Source organism: Thalassophryne amazonica, chromosome 5 (assembly GCF_902500255.1).
Source record: "Thalassophryne amazonica chromosome 5, fThaAma1.1, whole genome shotgun sequence".
NCBI lineage: Eukaryota > Metazoa > Chordata > Actinopteri > Batrachoidiformes > Batrachoididae > Thalassophryne > Thalassophryne amazonica.
Genome location: NC_047107.1, coordinates 4,496,500 through 4,517,645, shown reverse-complemented (window position 1 = coordinate 4,517,645; position 21,146 = coordinate 4,496,500).

The window sequence follows — 21,146 nt, the reverse complement described above, 5'->3', positions numbered from 1 at the left end:
GCCCCGGGCGCGTACGAACACAGAATATACAAAAACTATACAGTTGTTTGGCCAAAATGAGAGCATCCACTTTTAGCTTTCCATAAGCTAAGCTTGTGGCGCGTGTGACAGTATGACCAAAGTGAGTCTGACATCAGCGTTTTGGCCACCAACTAATCACAGGCTAGGAGAGAGAGGCCGGTGTCCGGCCTAATTCAAGCTGGTGGTCGGGCTCCGGGTATGTCTGCTAGTTAATTAAAAAAACAAAGATGTCAAAGATTCATGACATCAAATCAAATTCATTAATTTTTATACTGTCAATTCGCAATGAAATCATCTCAAGGCGCTTCACACAGCATAATAAAAACAGAGAAAACTGAATTAAAAATTTAAAAACACAATAAAAAGACAAAACCATTAAAAAAACACAAGAATAAAAATACATCATAACACAATAAAACTAATGATAAGTAAAACAAATGAGTCTTTAAACATGATTTAAGTCATCATGTGACTTCTGTGAGCTCATTATGAAGTCATTTGTGTCAATCAATCACAAGTATTTTGCTGATCAATATATGCTTGAGAACATTCAACCACAGAAAAGTTGTTAGATCATGTTTTCCTTGTCCTTTGACCAAACTATTCCAGAATGGAACCACCTCCAGATATCTGCTCGAGTCACATTCCCACCAGCTTTGAAGGAAATCAGGACGTGACCGGGCCAGGTAGAGTGATGGTCGGGGTGTTTGTTTACTCGTGTGGCAGCGGCTGATGACTCGCAGACACAGATGGCGAGCATCAGCAGGCAGATTAGCCCCCCCACTGAGCCCCAGAGGAGGGTCTGTCTGTAACTCTATTCGCTTTGGCAGGCCTCATGTGTTGACAGAGGCCAGCCAGAGGCTTATCTCCTCTTATTCCACCAAAAGTAGGCCCAGCAGCCTTGGGGCCCCCGCAGAGAAGGGGCGGGGCTGTCTGTGTGAAAACAACTTTGTTTTCTCGAGGAGCTGTTGGAAGTGATTTGGCAGTTTGTCCACCTTCCTGACATGATGTGCAGGTGAAGCTGCTTGTTGTAACATTATGTGCTTCCTGCTCCGGTTCCTTCTGTGCGTTAACAAGCTGTGTACAGCGGTGCCTCTTCTACGTGTAATGCGCCTGTGGGGAGACGCCGTGATTTTCTGAGCCATCATTATTTTCTGAGCCATCAGTTAGTGTCTGAGCCATTGTTAGTGTCTGAGCCGTGGGACATTTCTGAACCATCATTAGTGTCTGAGCCGTGGGTCGTTTCTAAGCCATGGGTAGTTTATGAACCATGGGTAGTTTCTGAGCTGTCGTTAGTTTCTGAGTCGGCGTTAGTGTCTGAGCCATGGGTAGTTTCTGAACAATTGTTAGTTTCTGAGCCGCAGTTAATGTCTGAGCCATCATTAGTTTCTGAGCCGTCAGTAGTTTCTGAGCCATTATTAGTATCTGAGCCGTTGGTAATTTCTGAATCATGGGTAGTTTTTGAGCCATCGTTAGTGTCTGAGCCGTGGGTAGATTCTGAGCAATAGGTAGTTTCTGTGCCATCATTAGTGTCTGAGCTGTGGGTAGTTTCTGAGCCATCGTTAGTTTCTGAGCCGCCGTTAGTATCTGAGCCAATCATTAGTTTCTGAGCTGTCGGTAGTTTCTGACCCGTTGTTAATGTCTGAGCCATCGTTAGTGTCTGAGCCATCGTTAGTGTCTGACCTGTTTGGAGTTTCTGAATCATGGCTCTTTTCTGAGCTGTCGTTAGTGTCTGAGCCATCAGTTAGTGTCTGAGCCGTGGGTAGTTTCTGAGCCATCGGTAGTATCTCAGACATTGGTAGTTTCGGAGCCATATCTAGTTTCTGAGCCGTCATTAGTTTCTGAGCCGCTGTTAGTGTCTGAGCCATGGGTAGTATCTCAGCCGTCGTTAGTTTCTGAGCCATTGTTAGTGTCTGAGTCATGGGTAGTTTATGAACCATGGGTAGTTTCTGAGCTGTGGGTAGTTTCTGAGCAATCAGTTAGTGTCTGAGCCGTCGGTACTTTCTGAGCCATCGTTAGTTTCTGAGCGGTCATTAGTTTCTGAGCCGTTGGTAGTTTCTGAGCCGTCATTACTCTCTGAGCCATTGGGAGTTTCTGAGCAGTTGTTGGTTTCTGAGCCATCATTAGTGTCTGAGCCGTGGGTAGTTCTGAGCCTTTGGTAGTGTCTGAATTGTGGGCCGTTTCTGAATTGTGGGTAGTTTCTGAGCATGGGTAGTTTCTGAGCCGTTGTTAGTGTCTGAGCCATGGGTAGTTTCTGAATCGAGGGTAGTTTCTGAGCCGTCGTTAGTTTCTGAGCCGTCGTTAGTTTCTGAGCCATCGGTCGTGTCTGAGCCGTCGGTAGTTTCTGAGCCATTGGTAGTTTCTGAACTGTGGGTAATTTAAGAACTGTGGGTAGTTTCTGAGCCATCGTTAGTGTCGGAGCCATCGGTAGTTTCTGAGCCACAGGTAGTTTCTGAACTGTGGGTAGTTTCTGGGCCATTGTTCGTGTCTGAGCCATCATTAGTGTCTGAGCCATGGATAGTTTATGAACCCTGGGTAGTTTCTGAGCCGACGGTAATTTCTCAGCTGTGGGGAATTTCAGAGCCGTTGTTAGTGTCTGAATCGTGGGTAGTTTCTGAGTCGTTGTTATTGTCTGAGCTGTGGGTAGTTTCTAAACCGTGGTAGTGTCTGAGCCGTGAGTCGTTTCTGAACCGTGGGTAGTTTCTCAGCCGTGGGTAGCTTCTGAGCCATTGATAATGTCTGAGCCATGGGTAGTTTCTGAACCCTGGGTAGTTTCTGAGCTATTGTTAGTGTCTGAGCTGTGGATAGTTTCTGAACAGTGGGTAGTTTCTGAGCCGTCAGTAGTGTCTGAGCTGTCTGTAGTTTCTGAGCCATGGGTGGTTTCTGAATCGTGGGCAGTTTCTGAGCTGTCATTAGTGTCTGAGTCATGGGTAGTTTCTGAATCATGGGTTGTTTCTGAGCCGTCATTAGTGTTAGAGCAATCGGACGTTTCTGAGCTGTTGTTAGTGTCTGAGCCGTGGGTAGTTTTTGAGCCTTTGGTAGTGTCTGAGCCGTGGATAGTTATGAACCGTGGGTAGATTCTGAGCCATCGGTAGTTTCTGAGCCATGGGTCATTTATGAACCCTGGGTAGTTTCTGAGCCATCGTTAGTGTTTGAGCTGTCATTAGTGTCTGAGCCGTTGGTAGTTTCTGAATCGTGGGTAGTTTCTGAGCAGTCATTAGTGTCTGAGCCGTGGGTTGTTTCTGTGCCATGTGTAGTTTCTGAGCCATGTGTAGTTTTTGAACCGTGGGTAGTTTCTGAGCCGTCGTTAGTGTCTGAGCCATGGGAAGTTTATGAACTGTGGGTAGTTTCTGAGCCCTTGTCAGTTTCTGAGCATTCGTTGGTGTCTGACCCGTCGGTAGTTTCTGAATCGTGGGCAGTGTCTGAGCCGTAATTAGTTTCTCAGCCGTGGGTAGTTTCTGAATCGCGTGTCATTTCTGAGCTGTTGTTAGTGTCGGAGTCGTCGTTAATGTCTGAGCCGTGGGTAGTTTCTGAGCCATTGTTAGTTTCTGATCTGTCGGTAGTCTCTGAGCCGTCGATAATCTCTGAGCCACAGGTAGTTTCTGAACTGCGGGTAGTTTCTGAGCCATTATTGGTTTCTGAGCTGTCATTAGTGTCTGAACTGTTGTTAGTTTCTCAGCAATCAGTAGTTTCTGAGCCGTTGTTAGTGTCTGAGCCTCCGTTAGTGTTTGAGCTATCAGTAGTGTCTGAGCCATGGGTAGTTTCTGAGGCTTTGGTAGTGTCTGAGCCGTGGATAGTTTATGAACCGTGGGTAGTGTCTTAGCTGTGGGTAGTTTATGGACCATGGGTAGTATCTGAGCCGTGGGTAGTTTCTGAACCCTGGGTAGTTTCTGAGCTGTTGTTAGTTTCTGAGCTGTGGGTAGTTTATGAACTGTGGGTAGCTTCTGAGCCGTCATTAAGTGTCTGAGCGTCATTAATGTCTGAGCCATCGGTAGTTTCTGAGCTATCATTAGTTTCTGAGCTGTGGGTAGTTTCTGAGCCGTGGGTAGTTTATGAATCATTGTTTGTGTCTGAGCCGTGGGTAGATTCTGAGCCCTCTGTAGTTTCTTAGCTATGGGTCATTTATGAGCCACCATTAATGTCTGAGCCATTAGTAGTTTCTGAGCCCTTATTAGTTTTTGAGCCATCTGTAGTTTCTGAGCCACGACTGGTGTCTGAACTGTGGATAGTTTGTGAGCCGTCATTAATGTCTGAGCCATCGGTAGTTTCTGAGCTATCATTAGTTTCTGAGCTGTGGGTAATTTCTGAATCATGGGCAGTTTCTGAGCCGTTGTTAGTGTCTGAGCCGTGGGTAGTGTCTGAATAGTGGGTCGTTTCGGAGCCGTCGTTAGTGTCGGAGCCATCTTTAGTGTCTCAGCTGTGGGTAGTTTCGGAGCCGTCGTTAGTTTCTGATCCATCTGTAGTCTGTTAGCCGTCAGTAGTTTCTGAGCCACAGGTAGTTTCTGAACTGTGGGTAGTTTCTGAGCCATCGTTGGTTTCTGAGCCATCATTAGTGTCTGAGCTGTTGTTAGTTTCTGAGCAGTCGGTAGTTTCTGAGCCGTTGTTAGTGTCTGAGTCATTGGTAGTGTCAGAGTCGTTGATACTGTCTGAGTCGTTGGTAGTTTCTGAGCCGTGGATAGTTTCTGAGCAGTAGGTACTTTCTGCGCCGTAGGTAGTTTATGAACTGTCGTTAGTGTCTGAGCTGTGGGTTCTTTCTTAGCCATCAGTAGTTTCTGAGCCATGGGTAGTTTTTTGAACTGTGGGTAGTTTCTGAGCTGTTGTTAGTTTCTGAGCCATGGGTAGTTTCTGAGCCGTCGTTAGTTTCTGAGCCATTGTTAGTTTCTGAGCCATCATTACTTTCTGAGTCATCGGTAGTTTCTGAGCCCTTATTAGTTTTTGAGCCATCTGTAGTTTCTGAGCCACGACTGGTGTCTGAACTGTGGATAGTTTGTGAGCCGTCGTTAGTGTCTGAGTCGTCGTTGGTTTTTGGGCCATCTGTAGTGTCTGAGCCACTGGGCGTTCCTGAGCCGTGGGTAGTTTCTGAGCTATTGTTAGTTTCTGAGCTGTGGGTCATTTCTGATCGTCATTTGTGACTGAGCCATTGGTAGTTTCTGAGCTGTTCTTAGTTTCTGAGCCTACAGTAGGGTCTGAGCGGTCATTAGTCTCCGAGGTGTCGGTAGTTTCTGAGCCGTCATTAGTTTCTGAGCTGTTAGTTTTTGAGCCGTGGGTAGTGTCTGAGCCGTCGTTAGTGTTTGAGCTGTCAGTGTCTGAGCCGTTGGTAGTTTCTGAATCGTGGGTAGTTTCTGAGCAGTCATTAGTGTCTGAGCCGTGGATAGTTTCTGTGCCATGTGTAGTTTCTGAGTCATGTGTAGTTTTTGAACCGTGGGTAGTTTCTGAGCCGTCATTAGTGTCTGAGCCATGAGAAGTATATGAACTGTGGGTAGTTTCTGAGCCCTTGTCAGTTTCTGAGCATTCCTTGGTGTCTGACCCGTCGGTAGTTTCTGAATCGTGGGCAGTGTCTGAGCCGTAATTATTTTCCTAGCTGTGGGCAGTTTCTGAATCGCGTGTCGTTTCTGAGCCGTTGTTAGTGTCGGAGCCGTCGGTAGTTTCTGAGCTGTGGGTAGTTTCTGAGCCATTGTTAGTTTCTGATCCGTCGGTAGTCTCTGAGCCACAGGTAGTTTCTGAACTGCGGGTAGTTTCTGAGCCATTATTGGTTTCTGAGCTGTCATTAGTGTCTGAACTGTTGTTAGTTTCTCAGCAATCAGTAGTTTCTGAGCCGTTGTTAGTGTCTGAGCCTCCGTTAGTGTTTGAGCTATCAGTAGTGTCTGAGCCATGGGTAGTTTCTGAGGCTTTGGTAGTGTCTGAGTCGTGGATAGTTTATGAACCGTGGGTAGTGTCTTAGCCGTGGGTAGTTTAAGGACCATGGGTAGTATCTGAGCCGTGGGTAGATTCTGAACCCTGGGTAGTTTCTGAGCTGTGGGTAGTTTCTGAACTGTGGGTAGCTTCTGAGCCATCATTAAGTGTCTGAGCGTCATTAATGTCTGAGCCATCGGTAGTTTCTGAGCCATCATTAGTTTCTGAGCTGTGGGTAGTTTCTGAGCCGTGGGTAGTTTATGAATCATTGTTTGTGTCTGAGCCGTGGGTAGATTCTGAGCCATCTGTAGTTTCTTAGCTATGGGTCATTTATTAGCCATCATTAATGTCTGAGCCATTAGTAGTTTCTGAGCCTTTGTTAGTGTCTGAGCCATGGATAGATTCTGAGCTGTTGTTAGTGTCTGAGCCATGGGTAATTTCTGAATCGTGGCCAGTTTCTGAGCCGTTGTTAGTGTCTGAGCCGTGGGTAGTGTCTGAATAGTGGGTCGTTTCGGAGCCATCGTTAGTGTCAGAGCCATCTTTAGTGTCTCAGCTGTGGGTAGTTTCGGAGCCGTCGTTAGTTTCTGATCCATCTGTAGTCTGTTAGCCGTCAGTAGTTTCTGAGCCACAGGTAGTTTCTGAACTGTGGGTAGTTTCTGAGCCATTGTTGGTTTCTGAACCATCATTAGTGTCTGAGCTGTTGTTAGTTTCTGAGCAGTCGGTAGTTTCTGAGCCGTTGTTAGTGTCTGAGTCGTTGGTAGTGAGCCATAGGTAGTTTATGAACTGTCGTTAGTGTCTGAGCTGTGGGTTCTTTCTTAGCCATCAGTAGTTTCTGAGCCATGGGTAGTTTTTTGAACTGTGGGTAGTTTCTGAGCTGTTGTTAGTTTCTGAGCCATGGGTAGTTTCTGAGCCGTCCTTAGTTTCTGAGCCATCATTACTTTCTGAGTCATCGGTAGTTTCTGAGCCCTTATTAGTTTTTGAGCCATCTGTAGTTTCTGAGCCATGACTGGTGTCTGAACTGTGGATAGTTTGTGAGCCGTCGTTAGTGTCTGAGTTGTTGTTGGTGTTTGGGCCATCTGTAGTGTCTGAACCACTGGGCGTTCCTGAGCCGTGGGTAGTTTCTGAGCTATCATTAGTTTCTGAGCTGTGGGTCATTTCTGATCGTCATTTGTGACTGAGCCATTGGTAGTTTCTGAGCTGTTCTTAGTTTATGAGCTGTTGGTAGTTTCTGAGACATCATTAGACATAAAGACATGGATGACCTCTAATTTCCTGCCTTTAAACTCAGATAAAACTGAAGTTATTGTACTTGGCCCCACAAATCTTAGAAACATGGTGTCTAACCAGATCCTTACTCTGGATGGCATTACCATGACCTCTAGTAATACTGTGAGAAATCTTGGAGTCATTTTTGATCAGGATATGTCATTCAATGCGCATATTAAACAAATATGTAGGACTGCTTTTTTGCATTTACGCAATATCTCTAAAATTAGAAAGGTCTTGTCTCAGAGTGATGCTGAAAAACTAATTCATGCATTTATTTCCTCTAGGCTGGACTATTGTAATTCATTATTATCAGGTTGTCCTAAACTTCCCTGAAAGTTCAGTTAATTCAAAATGCTGCAGCTAGAGTACTAACAGGGACTAGAAGGAGAGAGCATATCTCACCCATATTGGCCTCTCTTCATTGGCTTCCTGTTAATTCAAGAATAGAATTTAAAATTCTTCTTCTTACTTATAAGGTTTTGAATAATCAGGTCCCATCTTATCTTAGGGACCTCATAGTACCATATCACCCCAATAGAGCGCTTCGCTCTCAGACTGCAGGCTTACTTGTAGTTCCTAGGGTTTGTAAGAGTAGAATGGGAGGCAGAGCCTTCAGCTTTCAGGCTCCTCTCCTGTGAAACCAGCTTCCAATTCAGATCAGGGAGACAGACACCCTCTCTACTTTTAAGATTAGGCTTAAAACTTTCCTTTTGGCTAAAGCTTATAGTTAGGGCTGGATCAGGTGACCCTGAACCATCCCTTAGTTATGCTGCTATAGACTTAGACTGCTGGGGGGTTCCCATGATGCACTGAGTGATTCCCATGATGCACTGAGTGATTCTTTCTCCTTTTGCTCTGTATGCACCACTTTGCATTTAATCATTAGTGATTGATCTCTGCTCCCCTCCACAGCATGTCTTTTTCCTGGTTCTCTCCCTCAGCCCCAACCAGTCCCAGCAGAAGACTGCCCCTCCCTGAGCCTGGTTCTGCTGGAGGTTTCTTCTTGTTAAAAGGGCGTTTTTCCTTCCCACTGTCGCCAAGTGCTTGCTCACAGGGGGTCGTTTTGACCATTGGGGTTTTTACGTAATTATTGTATGGCCTTGCCTTACAATATAAAGTGCCTTGGGGCAACTGTTTGTTGTGATTTGGCGCTATATAAATAAAATTGATTGATTGATAGTTTTTGAGCCGTGGGTAGTTTCTGAGCCGTGGGTAGTTTCTGAGCTGTAGGTACTTTCGGAGCCATAGGTAGTTTATGAACCATCATTAGTGTCTGAGCTGTGGGTTCTTTCTTAGCCATCAGTAGTTTCTGATCCATGGGTCGTTTCTGAACCGTGGGGAGTTTCTGAGCCATTGTTAGTTTCTGAGCCCTTGATAGTTTCTGAGCCCTCATTAGTTTCTGAGCCATGACTGGTTTCTGAACTGTGGATAGTTTGTGAGCCGTCGGTAGTTTCTGAGCTATCGTTAGTTTCTGAGCTGTGGGTAGTTTCTGATCGGTCATTTCTGACTGAACCATCGGTATTTGCTGAGCTGTTCTTAGTTTCTGAGCCTCTGGTAGTTTCTAAGACATCATTAGTTTCTGAGCTGTCAGTAGTGTCTGAGCAGTCGGCCATTTCTGAGCTTTCAGTAGTTTCTGAGCCATTGTTAGTACCTGAGCCGTCATGAGTGTCTGAGCCGTGGGTAGTTTCTGAGACATCATTAGTTTGTGGGCCGTTGTTAGTGTCTGAGCCGTGGGTAGTTTCTGAGCCTTTGGTAATTTCTGAACCTTGGGTAGTTTCTGAGCCATTGGTAGTTTCTGAGCTGCGGGTAGTTTCTGAGCTGTGGGTAGTTTATGAATCGTCTTTAATGTCTGAACTGTTGGTAGTTTCTGACCCGTCTGTAGTTTCCGAACCGTCGTTTGTTTCTGATCCGTGGGTAGTTTCTCAGTGGTCATTAGTATCTGGGCCATTGGTAGTTTCTGAGCCATCTTTGTTTCTGAGCCGTCATTAGTTTCTGAGTTATCACTCGTTTCTGAGCCATCATTAGTTTTTGAGCCATAGGTAATTCCTTAGCCTTCGTTGGTGTCTGAGCCATCGGTAGTTTCTGAGCTGTCAGTAGTGTCTGAGTCATTGTTAGTTTCTGAGCCGTTTTTTTGTTTCTGAGCTTTTGTTAGTTTTTGAGCCATCAGTAGTTTCTGAGCCATCTGAAGTTTCTGAGCCGTGGGTAGTTTCTGAGCTGTCGGTAGTTTCTGAGCCATGGGTAGCTTATGAACCATCATTAGTGTCTGAGCCATTGGTAGATTCTGAGCCTTTGTTAGTGTCTGAGCCATGGGTAGTTTCTGAAACCTGTATAGTTTCTGAGCTATTGTTAGTGTCTGAGCCGTGGGTAGTTTCTGAATCGTGGGTCATTTCTGAGCCATCCTTGGTGTCGCAGCCATCATTAGTGTTAAAGATTTTATATATATATATATATATTTTTATCACTGTTAAACATTTGTACCTTTGTCTTCTTTCTTATGAAAACGTTATTGTGCTGTTTTGCACCAGTCTTAAGATAACCCTGAGAATGCACATATTATTCAACTTCGTTTTAGCATGCTGGGGTCAGTCTGAACTGGGAGTAAAGAACTGGAGGTTATTTTGACCGTTGTGAATTTATGGCCTTGTGATATGTGATGCTTAGTGTGAAGAACAGGACACTCTAGGCAGATGCAGAACAGATGATAAGTGCAACAAACGAACGGGATGTGCTGACCTTCGACGATAAGATTAAAGGAAAGAAACTGTTTTTCCTTACAGCTGCACTTATTGACGTATGTGTTTATGTCATGGGAAGAAACTTGTCTTGCGTTGTCCCCCCCACCCTTAGGACAAGTTTTATGATGTGGTTAGGGCTTCTCCAATAAAAGAGCAGGAGCGCAGGCCAGACTTTAGTGTAGCTTTGGTGTACAGCCTGACTGCACTCCTCACGAGATAAATTTGACTTTCTGTCTCACTGGTGGTTCTTGACTCTGTTTGTCTTGTTAAAGGTTTTAAGAATGTTTGGAGGAGAAAATACCCAACATTGACTGGGGGCTACGTCCGGGAGCTCAACAATACCGGAGGTGTCTGGCGGGGGTCGCCAAGTCCAGACGTAAATCCTTGGCCAAGGTCCGATCGATTGATCGTGTCTGCAATTGTCGACCGCCGTTGGCATCGTCTGGTTGACGAAATTTTCCCGAAGAAGACAGACAGGAAGTCGAGTCAGTGAGTAGAATTTCTTTGTAACAGTACTGAGTGAGTGGTGATCAGATCACATAAACAGTTAAATTCCGCAAGCGATGATACAGAATTGTCTGTTAATGAAACACAGTTAAACTCTGTAAGGAGGTCGGACTCCTCTACGATGGCGAGGAACGCACGTAGTTAAATTCCGAAGGAGGGTGCGGACTCCTCTGTTTATATACGCGTACCGGTAGGGAATAAAAGTGTGATCACAGAAACAGTTAAACTCCGTAAACGATGGCGTGGAATCGTCTGTTAATGTAAAGCAGTTAAACTCCGCGAGGAGGGCGGACTCCTCTACGGTTGCGAGGGACGCACGTAGTGAAATTCCGGAAGGAGGGTACGGACTCCTCTGTTTTAATACGAAGTAATACCGGTTTTTGAGAATAAAAGTGTGAGAGTGTAATACTTTGGACAACGTAAGTGACAAACGTGTGTGTGGAAGCGAAGGCAAGTGATTCCGCTTCCTACGGGGAGGTGAAAGGAATCAACCACACGACGGCAAATTAATTGTCACGTCCAAAGAAAGTGAAAACTTCAGATTTAGAACACCCTCGGTGTGCCCCCGTCTGAAGTCCAAATTATAACAAGGGATAATAAAAATGGGGGGTAAGACGTCTAAAAATAAAGGAAATTTATCAACTGACGACTGGAAATTTATGGAAGCAAAAAATCCAAAAGCAACTAAGAAATTGGAGACCTGGATAAATAAACATGACTTTGACGGACGACTGAACCTGACTAGTATTCAGAAGTTGAAGGAAAGGTTAGAAGAGGAACATAAAGGTGATAAGAAAAAGAAGCAGAAAATAGGGGCAGATTTAGTGGCGTTTTGGGAGGAGGAAGCAGAGAACAGACAGAATGGAGCAGAGAAGCGACGATTAGAGAAAGCAAGGAAAAAGAAAGGCGTAGGTAAGGCAGAAGAAGATGTGATAATTCAGCACAGAGAACCAGAACAACCTCAACAACCACCGTCGGCTGGATCGTCGGTAACAACACAGTTATATCCTCCTCTACCAAAGGATGGTGACGTACCGCCACCACAGTATGATTTGGCAGTAAAACCTAAGGTAAAAAGTGAAAAACAAGAAAAGCCACAAACACACAGTCAAGCAAAAGTGCCTACAGCTCCTCCCATGGAGGAACACAGTGACCAGGACGGTGCCTATCCTATGATAGAAGTACCAAATCCTCGTGCAGGCACAGCAGGACATCGACCAACCATGCTCGTATATCGAACATGGAATGCTGATGATATCAAAGCAGCAGTTGACATGATACCATCACCTCATGTTGACATTGAGGGATTCATGCAAGACACAGAAAACATTAGAAAGTCGTATCACCTAGATGGAACTGAGGTCCAACAGGTATGGATGAAAGCATGTGGCCCTAAATGGAGTCAGGTACGCGGAGATTGGAATCCTGTAGACCGGGATGGCGTACCGGTGCAACATGATGATCCAGTCTTGAAAACACGAGTGGAAGCCATGATTACACGAGCAAAAGGTGTGTTAGGACCAAAAATAAATTATACTGAAATTACCAGGACAGCTCAGAAAGAAGGAGAGCCATGGACAGAGTTTAGATGCAGATTTGAGAGTGTATTTAAGGTCCACAGTGGCATAATGCCAGGAACACCAGTGTATGAACAACAATTGAAAAACGCTCTGATCCAGCAATCCAACAAGGATATAAAAGCTTGGATACAGAAACATTGGATTGGACTGCCAACAGGCACATTGGAAGAAACACACACCCACTGTTGTCATGCAGAAGAAGTCTTAAAGCAGAAAAAGACAGGTAACAGCGACAAAGGAGTGTATGTAGCACAAGGAGATGATGAAATATATTACCAACAGGGTAACTTAAGACAGCAGAAGAAGTGGAAACGCCCCCAAAAGCCATGGCAGAACAGACAAGGTGGACAGCTACAACGTCAAGGACCATGGCAACCGCAACAGCAGCGCAGACAGGGAGGGCCACCACGTGGTCCCCTGATTTGTTGGAACTGTGGAAGAGAGGGACACATGTCTAGAAATTGTTCGAATCCACCTGCTGATGGCGCAGCAGGAAGAATTCCACAACGGAATAATCCTCCACAACCACAGTATCCACAATGACTAGATTCCATAATCCATGGCACCACTTCAGACAACGAATCTGAGTGCGATATGGATTTATGTGCCTTACTGGGAAATCCAGTACCAAAACCGGAAGTGACTTTGTTAGTAAATGGACAACCAGTGGTATTTCTTTGTGACACAGGAGCATGTAGAACCACATGTAATAACAACATACCTGTCCATAAACTAAGCAACGAAACCTTCAGGGTTCGCTCTGCAAATGGACAAACATCAGATGTCCCTATTACTAAACCCATAACCTTGGAAGATCCCTTTGGAATGGCGTGTACAATGCCATTGTTGAACATGCCACAGTGTCCCGTAAATCTGCTAGGACGAGACGGATTGACTGCATTGGGCTTGTCCATAATTGTGGAACAAGGGAAATTAGTTGTTAAGCGCACAGGTGGTGTTAACATGGTGAGAGAAGAAAGCGATGACCCCACATTCCACTATTACTATACATTTGACATTTCTGAAGAAGATGCTGCAGGATGGGGTAAAGATGTCGTTTTGCAAGCAACAGCCCTACTGAAACATCCTGAACAAAAGATGTCGCCACCTGACCTGCATGTCACAATGTGGCACAAAGACACTCCAGGTCCGGATGGTGACTATGAAAACAAATTGAAAAACATCTCACCTGTGAAGCTGACAATGACAGATTTGATTCATGATGGCAACTCCACAGCTGTCATAACAGTGACAGGTGCCACTGAAGATGTTTTAAAATTGAGATTCACAGGTATGCCATTACATGTGTCACTTTGTAAACCATATTTGACAGAATGGCAAGATTTGGGACTGACAGTCATGACAGCTTTGTCAGCCACTGATTGGAGCAGAGTTGGACCACGAACGGAGTTCAGTCCATCAACTAAATTGTATAAAGTGCCAGTTAATGTCTCATTAGTGCTGACAGCCGGAACACATATTGATGTGTCCACTTCACAATCCTGAGTGTTTCAGTTGAGTCCTGAAGAAGATGATCTTCTTTCTTCAGTACCATCAGGATTGTGGACAACAGGTCCTTCAGACGTAGGACTGATTAAAAATGCACAACCTGTAGTTATAAGACCAAAAACAGAATACAGACCATGTGTAAGACAATATCCATTGAAACCTGATGCAATTGAAGGAATCAGGCCAGTAATAGAGGATTTGTTAACAGCAGGAGTAATAGTGCCATGTCCAGATTCACCATGTAACACACCCATATTTCCTGTAAAAAAGGCTCCGCCCTCAGTGGGGTGGAGAATGATTCAAGATCTGCAGGCAGTAAATGCTGCTGTGATTAAAAGAGCACCATGTGTTCCAGACCCACACACCTTGTTAAATTCGCTGAGACCAAATTCTAATAGTTTCTCAGTAATTGACATAAGTAATGCATTTTTCTCTGTGCCAGTACACCCAGATAGTCAATTCTGGTTTGCTTTTACCTTTAAAGGACAACGATATACATTTACCAGATTACCGCAGGGTTACGCAGAGAGTCCAACTATTTATTCTCAAGTCATGTCAGCATGTTTAGCCAATTTCGTTCCACCAGCAGATAGCCAACTATTAGTGTATGTTGATGACATTTTGATTGCCTCTGACACACGAGAAAACTGCATAACTGACACAGTAGCATTATTATGTTTCTTATTTAATAATGGCCACAAAGTGAGTAAAAACAAAGTTCAGTTGTGTAGGGATAAAGTAAAATATTTAGGACATGAATTATCAGCCACAGGGCGTACTATCCTGTCTGACAGGAAGGAAGCGATTTTACATGGTCCGAAACCACAAACTAAAAGCAGATGATGTCATTTCTTGGACTGACTAATTACTGCAGGGCATGGATTCCCTGCTATGCAGAATTGACTAGTCCACTTTCTGATTTGATGTACAAAGATGATATTTCAATGTCAACCGTGTTGGAATGGAACAAAGAAGCTGAGGAAGCTTTTGTAAAAGTAAAGCAAACGTTAGTGTCATCTACAGTTTTGACACTACCAGATTATAGTAAACCATTTACTCAAACAGTGGATTGTAAAAATAATTTCATGACAAGTGTCTTAGTACAGTCACATGGTACAAAATTACGACCAGTGGCTTACTATTCTTCCAAATTGGATACAGTAGCAAGTGCATTGCCTCACTGCGTGCAAGCTGTAATTGCAGCCTCTATGGCTGTTCAAAGTAGCAGTAATGTTGTTCTATTCCATCAGCTGACATTGAAAGTTCCACATGCAGTTTCTGCACTTCTGTTGCAGACAAACATGAGCTTTTTGTCCCCAGCAAGACATCTTTCGTGCATGTCCTTGCTATTATCACAACCACACCTTACGGTAGAGCGCTGTACAACATTGAATCCATCCACATTGATACCTTTACCTGAGGATGGTGAGCCGCACAATTGTCTTGATGTAGCAACAGTCTGTATGAAAGCACGCCCAGACCTCCAGGACACACCCATCCCAAACAGTACAATTGTGTATGTGGATGGTTCTTCCAATAAAAATGATTATGGACAAACACAATCTGGATATGCTGTTGTCACAAATTCAGAAGTATTGGATTCTGCTTCATTGCCATCGTCATTTTCAGCACAAGCAGCTGAATTAGTTGCTTTAACTGCAGCTTGCTATCTGTTTAAAGGTACGGCTGTAACAATTTATACAGACAGCCAGTACGCTTTCAGCACAGTGCATGTGTTTGCAAAACTGTGGGAAGAGCGTGGAATGGTGACATCATCTGGAAAGCCGGTGACTCATGCCACTCTCCTAACTGCACTACTGAAAGCTGTGAAATTGCCTAAACAAATTGCAATATGCAAATGTGCGGCTCGCACCAAAGGCTCTGATATAGTTTCACAAGGAAATGATTTTGCTGACAGAGCTGCGAAGGTGGCAGCAGCTTCTTCTATTTTTGTTGTACAGGAAACCACTCCAGATTTGCACTTAGGTCACATACTGCTTGCTGAGATGCAACAGCAGGCACCTGAGAAAGAAAGGCAGATGTGGTTACACAAAGGAGCTACATTCGCAAATGATTTGTACTTATGACCACAAAAGAAACCCATATTGCCAAAAAATATGTTTAAATGGGCAGCTATTATGAGCCATGGCGTGACGCATGTCTCATCAGGGGGTATGATATCGCAATTGCAATCTATTTTTTGTCTTTATGGGTTCGATGCATATGCAAAACAGCATTGTAGAGCATGCATGACATGTGCAAAACACAACTCACAAGGCAATTTGAGACCCCAAAGAGGCAAATTTCCAACACCACAATATCCCTTTCAAGTGATTCATATGGATTATATACAGCTGAGTAAACATGAAGGAAAAGAATTTTGTTTAGTCATAATTGATGCGTTCTCAAAATGGGTAGAATTGTTCCCCACAAAACATGCAGATGCACTTACAGTGGCAAAAGCATTGTGCAAAGACATCATTCCACGATTTGGAATACCAGAAACAGTCTATTCAGATAATGGAGCGCATTTTGTTAATACAATAGTGCAATACGTAGGAGAAGCGCTACAGATTAATCTCAAAAATCATTGTGCTTATCATCCACAAAGTGCCGGATTAGTGGAAAGGATGAATGGAACAGTAAAAAACAGACTTAGAAGGACAATGGAGGAAACAGGCAGACCATGGACACATTGTGTAGATTTGGTAAAAATGTATATAAACATAACTAGTACCATGGGGTTGACACCGTATGAAACATTGTTTGGCAGAAAATACCGATTGCCATATTATGGGCAAATTTGGGATGTACCTGAGGAAGCCAATTTGGCAGATTACATGAGGAAGATGTTAGAAAGACAACGAGGGAGAGTTTCAAACACTGATGATCCCATTTCTCCACAGGATGACCCTAAAGTGGTACCTGGAGACTGGGTGTTGATAAGAAGCATCAAGAGAAAACACTGGCATTCACCTAAGTGGGAAGGGCCCCATCAAGTACTACTCACAACACCCACAGCCTTGAAAATTGGGGAAAGAAGTACATGGATTCATTTAACTCACTGTAAGAAAGTCATTTCTGCAGACACAGACAAACAGTAAGAGCAGTAGGATAAGACTAGTAATAGTGTGTGAGCTTGGTGTTAAGATCCAGGTTAGACACGAAAGCTAGCAGAAGACATTAAGAAGCCACTGTTCTGAACATAGGTGTGCTGTAGTGTGCAGAAATGGCGAAAGAAAAAAACAAAAAGAACGAGGGTTCCTGGACCCCATGGACAGTCCTTGTTATGCTACTTTTCTTTTTCGGATTGGGCTTATTATTAAAAGCCATAAGCACGGGACATGATAATAAGGATCACATCCGCAGATTGCAGAGACCAAAAAGAAGTAACGAAGACCCCAGTCCGATAAGAAATGCCACAGTACATAGGTGTGATAGGAACAATGCGTACCGATTTGGTGTACAAGCCTGCATTCCTAGAAATGCTTCTGTGGTCATCTCTGTACCATATAGTGCTCTTACCCATGGAACATGGGATGGTGACAGAGGGACTAATTACGGAAATAGTTTCTCATGGTATATGACCAATGATCAGCTAGATAAGAGATGGGAAACGTTGGTAGCCGATGAATGGAGTAGATGGACACCAGGATGGGCACAAACCGAGTGGGCTAAGTACCAGAGTCAAATTCTTAAAATGTATGAAACAGATGATAAGCTGTTTATAGTGGTGAATACCACAGAAAAAGGAACCATATTCCCACCTGATATAAAGGGAGACTGTTGGTTGTTCCTCCTTTGGGTATACAAATCAGGAAAAGATCCGTATTTCCATTTTTCCCTCTGTGAAACAGATAAAGTACAGCAACCAATATTGACAGAATTAAGTACGTCAAAGGGGGTGTCCATACAAGCAAAGGGGGTGTCCATACAAGGCACAAAAGACATGAAGGCAGATGACTGGTTCCTAGTAACTACAGGAATTAGTGGACAAAATAACAATTGGCTTTTAATGGCAGAACAAGCAGGACTAGCTGCAAAGAAGGACTGTGTTGTATGTATGGGACCCAGACCTATATTACAGGTAATACCGGCAGCATTACCCAAAGACTGTCTGCTGACTGTAATGACACAGACATACATTGCAGCAAACAACAATTGTTCTAAGTGGGACAAGATCTATCCATTGACCAAGTTGACTAAGATTAAACCTTTATTTTCAAGCAAAGTTGGGCATGCTAACCATACATGTGTAAACTTGACAGGGACAAGTAAGACTTTGGGTAGCTTAAACCACACTGCCTGGTGTAAGGATGTGGTCCATAGTACTCCCACATTCAAACCTGTCAGTAGGAGTGACGTATGGTGGTGGTGTGGCGATAACAGAATTTTTGACAGACTGCCAAGAAATGTGTCAGGTTATTGTGCATTTATATCATTATTGTTACCAGTTAAAGCCATGCCCATGACACCTGAAGACGTTATGACATATGCAGCCTCTCTCATTCCTGAAGACTGGCAGAAAGGCATAGTCAGACATAGAGTAAAACGAGATTGGAAAGGAGTGGGAGATCCAACATATATTGATGCAATAGGAGTCCCCAGAGGAGTGCCTGACGAGTATAAACTGGCTGATCAGATAGCAGCTGGATTCGAATCCTCCATCTGTTGGTGGTGTTCAATTAATAAGAACGTAGACAGAATAAACTACATCCACTACAATGTGCAGAAATTAGGAAATTGGACTGAGGAAGGATTTAAGGCTGTCCATTCGCAGTTAGAAGCCACGTCCCTTATGGCCTTCCAGAACCGTATTGCTCTGGATATGTTGTTGGCAGAAAAAGGAGGTGTTTGTGCCATGTTCGGAGAACAATGCTGCACATTCATTCCCAACAACACAGCTGCAGATGGCAGCCTCACTCAAGCCATCGACGGGCTGAGGACGTTGAACAGGAAGATGAAAGAGCACAGTGGAGTAAACACCGAAGGCTGGGATTGGTGGCTGGAAGGGATGGGAAAATGGAGGTCTTTGATTTCTTCACTATTAGTGTCTATAGCAGTATTTGCTGCGATTCTAACATTGTGTGGATGTTGTTGTATTCCATGTCTTCGAGGCCTTGTAAATAGAATGATAACCACAGCAATAGGTCCAGGACCAGGAGGGGGACCAGCTTCATATCCACTCCTGGGGCAAAACGACGAGGAGGAGGAAGAGGGCTCTCATGACCTGTACCCAGACCAATGGAAGTATGATGACCCAGACACCGATGATGATGACAATGATGACATAACCTCTGGGGTGTAAGCCTGTAGAACATACCATGATGAACCTCTTAGTGAAAATCTCAAAAGAAGTGCTAAGCTAGGTGATGCCTACTATATGTTTAACAAGTGATAACAGGAGGGAAATGTTAAAGATTTTATATATATATATATTTTTATCACTGTTAAACATTTGTACCTTTGTCTTCTTTCTTATGAAAACGTTATTGTGCTGTTTTGCACCAGTCTTAAGATAACCCTGAGAATGCACATATTATTCAACTTCGTTTTAGCATGCTGGGGTCAGTCTGAACTGGGAGTAAAGAACTGGAGGTTATTTTGACCGTTGTGAATTTATGGCCTTGTGATATGTGATGCTTAGTGTGAAGAACAGGACACTCTAGGCAGATGCAGAACAGATGATAAGTGCAACAAACGAACGGGATGTGCTGACCTTCGACGATAAGATTAAAGGAAAGAAACTGTTTTTCCTTACAGCTGCACTTATTGACGTATGTGTTTATGTCACGGGAAGAAACTTGTCTTGCGTTGTCCCCCCCACCCTTAGGACAAGTTTTATGATGTGGTTAGGGCTTCTCCAATAAAAGAGCAGGAGCGCAGGCCAGACTTTAGTGTAGCTTTGGTGTACAGCCTGACTGCACTCCTCGCGAGATAAATTTGACTTTCTGTCTCACTGGTGGTTCTTGACTGTTTGTCTTGTTAAAGGTTTTAAGAATGTTTGGAGGAGAAAATACCCAACAATTAGTGTCTGAGCCGTGGGTAGTTTCTGAGCCGTCATTAGTTTCTGAGCCATCGGTAGATTCTGAGTCGTTGGTAGTGTCTGAGCCGTCGTTAGTTTCTGAGCCGTTAGTTTCTGAGCTGTTAGTTTCTGAGCTGTAGGTACTTTCTGAGCCATAGGTAGTTTATGAACCGTCATTAGTGTCTGAGCTGAGTGTTCTTTCTTAGCCATCAGTAGTTTCTGATCTATGGGTCGTTTCTGAACCGTGGGGAGTTTCTGAGCCATTGTTACTTTCTGAGCCATGGGTAGTTTCTGAGCCGTCATTAGTTTCTGAGCGGTCATTAGTTTCTGAGCCCTTGATAGTTTCTGAGCCCTCATTAGTTTCTGAGCCATGACTGGTTTCTTAACTGTGGATAGTTTGTGAGCCGTCGGTAGTGTCTGAGCCATCATTAGTTTCTGAGCCGTTGTTTGTTTCTGAGCTTTTGTTAGTTTTTGAGCCATCAGTAGTTTCTGAGCCATCTGAAGTTTCTGAGCCATGGGTAGTTTCTGAGCTGTCCGTAGTTTCTGAGCCATGGGTAGTTTATGAACCATCATTAGTGTCTGAGCCATTGGTAGTTTCTGAGCCTTTGTTAGTGTCTGAGCCATGGGTAGTTTCTCAGCCGTGGGTAGTTTCTGAGCCATTGGTAGTGTCTGAGCCGTGGGTAGTTTCTGAATCGTGGGTCGTTTCTGAGCCATCCTTGGTGTCGGAGCCATCATTAGTGTCTGAGCCGTGGGTAGTTTCTGAGCCATCATTAGTTTCTGAGCCATTGTTAGTTTCTGAGCCGTGGGTAGTTTCTGAGCTGTAGGTACTTTCTGAGTCATAGGTAGTTTATGAACCGTCATTAGTGTCTGAGCTGAGGGTTCTTTCTTAGCCATCAGTAGTTTCTGATCCTTGGGTTGTTTCTGAACCGTGGGGAGTTTCTGAGCCATTGTTAGTTTCTGAGCCATGGGTAGTTTCTGAGCCATCATGTTTCTGAGCGGTCATTAGTTTCTCAGCCCTTGATAGTTTCTGAGCCCTCATTAGTTTCTGAGCCATGACTGGTTTCTGAACTGTGGATAGTTTGTGAGCCGTTGTTAGTGTCTGAGCCGTCGTTGGTTTTTGAGCCATCTCTACTTTCTGAGCCATTGGAAGTTTCTGAGCCATGGGTAGTTTCTGAGCTATCGTTAGTTTCTGAGCTGTATGTAGTTTCTGATCGGTCATTTGTGACAACCATCGGTATTTTCTGAGCTGTTCTTAGTTTCTGAGCCATTGCTAGTGTCTGAGCCATGGGTAGTTTCTGAGCTGTTGTTAGTGTCTGAGCCGTGGATAGTTTCTGAATAGTGGGTAGTTTCTCAGCCATCGTTAGTTTCTGAGCCATCACTAGTGTCTGAGCTGTTGGTAGTTTCTGAGCTAAGGGTAGTTTCTGAATCGTGGGCAGTTTCTGAGCCGTCGTTAGTGTCTCAGCCGTGGGTAGTTTCTGAATCGTAGTTAGTTGTGAGTTGTTAGTTGTTAGTTGTGAGCTGTGAATAGTTTCTGAGCCGTCATTAGTTTCTGATCCGACATTAGTCTCTGAGCCCTTGCTAGTTTCTGAGCCACAGTTAGTTTCTGAA